The following is a 2,096-nucleotide window of genomic DNA, read 5'->3' on the forward strand; positions in this document are numbered from 1 at the left end:
AAAAAAAAAAGTAAAAAATAAAGATGCTGTCTCCAAATATAGTCACATTCTGAGGTACTGCAGGTTAGGAATTTAACATGTGAGTTTGGGATTAGGAGACACACTTTAGCCCACAACTCCTTGGTGACAGATAATTGTGTTGTTTTCAGTTTGGGGATATTACAAATAAAGGTGCCATGACATTTGTGTAAATGGACATATGCTTTTTTTTATGGATATCTGAGTGTAATAGTGAGATCATATTGAAGGTGTAAGTTTAACTTTTTAAGAAAGTGTCAAAATGATATTCAAAGTGATTGTACAATTTTACATTCCCTTGAGCAATGCATAAGAGTCCTAATTCCTCCACATATTTGCCATTTGGTATGATCAGTGTTTATAATTTTAACCATTCTACATGTTGTATATAGCTATCTCATTGTTAATTTCAATTTACAATTCTCTGAATGTTAATGATGTCGAGCATCTTGTAAGAAAACTTATTTTCTATCTGCATATTTTATTTGGCGATGTTTCAATTCCAATATTTTGCTCATTTTGGTCATTGTTGCATTATTTTTTTTCTCACTATTTAGAATTAAGAGGTTTTATTTATTCTAATATCTCTTTGCCAATTGTTGGACACTATGGACTGGGAAGTCTGTTACTTGGTCTTAGAGAAATCATAACTAGTAATCCATATTTGTAAAATAACTTCCATTCCGTTCATTTTATGGTATTTTGAGTATTTGCATGTACCACCAGTTATCCAAAGCCTGGTCCAGAGAAGTGTTCATTTCTGCCAGGACACATTTATAACCCTCCAGTATTATTGGCCTTCACCCAATATAATCCAGTTGCCTACTATGTGTGGAGTTTTCCTCCCAGGGAATCTGCTCTACAGTTATCTGCAGTCTCTCTGTCTCTCTTATTAGCAGGCAAAGAATTTTTGTTAGCATTTTATACCCCAGAGAGTTCAAGAAGAATATGCATTTTAACAATATTGATTCTACTGATCCATGAGCATGGTATGCTTTTCATTCTGTTTTATCCTCTGCTATTTCCTTCCCCAGTGTTTCATAGTTCTCCCTGTAGAGGTCTTTCACCTCCTTAGCTAAATATATTCCTAGGTATTTTATTTTCTTTGTTGCTATTGTTAAACTATCTATACTACCTAAAGTGATCTACAGATTCAATGCAATCCCTATTAAAATAACAACATCATTTTTCACAGATCTAGAAAAAATAATTCTATGCTTTGTATGGAACCAGAGAAAAAAAGACCTTGCATAGCAAAAGCAACCTTAAGCAAAAAGAACAATTTGGGAGTCATCAATTTACCAAACTTCAAGCTATACTAAAAGGCTATGGTAACCAAAACAGCATATTACAGGCACCAGAACAGAAACATAGACCAAAGGAACACAACTGAGAACCCAGATGTAAAACCATCCTCATATAGCCATCTTATCTTTGACAAAACATACAAAAACATACACTGGGGAAAATAATCCTTATTCAATAAACGGTGCTGGGAAAATTGGATAGCCACATGTAGAAGACTGAAACAGGATCCACACCTCTCACCTCTCACAAAAATCAATTCACAGTGGATAACAAACTTAACCTAATGCATGAAACTGTAAGAATTCTAGAAGAAAATGTTGGAAAATCTCTTCTAGAAATTGGCCTAGGCAATGAATTTATGAAGAAGACCCCAAAGGCAATCACAGCAACAAAAAAATAAATAAATGGGACCTGATCAAATTACGAAGCTTTTGTACAGCCAAGGAAACCATCATCAGAGCAAATAGACAGCCTACAGAACGAGAGAAAATATCCGCATGCTACACATTCGATAAAGGGCTGATAATTAGAATCTATATAGAACTCAGGAAAATCAGCAAGAAAAAAATCAAGCAACCCAATTAAAAGTGGGCAAAGTATATGAACAGAAACTTTTCAAAAGAAGACAGAGTAATGGCCAATAAACACATGAAAAAATGCTCAACATGTCTAATCATCAGGGAATTGCAAATCAAAATCACGATGTGATATCACTTAACTCCAGGAAGAATGGCTTTTATCAAAACATCCCCAAACAGCAAATGTTGGCA

This window comes from Propithecus coquereli, unplaced genomic scaffold (genome assembly GCF_000956105.1).
Source record: "Propithecus coquereli isolate 6110/MARCELLA unplaced genomic scaffold, Pcoq_1.0 Scaffold287, whole genome shotgun sequence".
Classification (NCBI taxonomy): domain Eukaryota; kingdom Metazoa; phylum Chordata; class Mammalia; order Primates; family Indriidae; genus Propithecus; species Propithecus coquereli.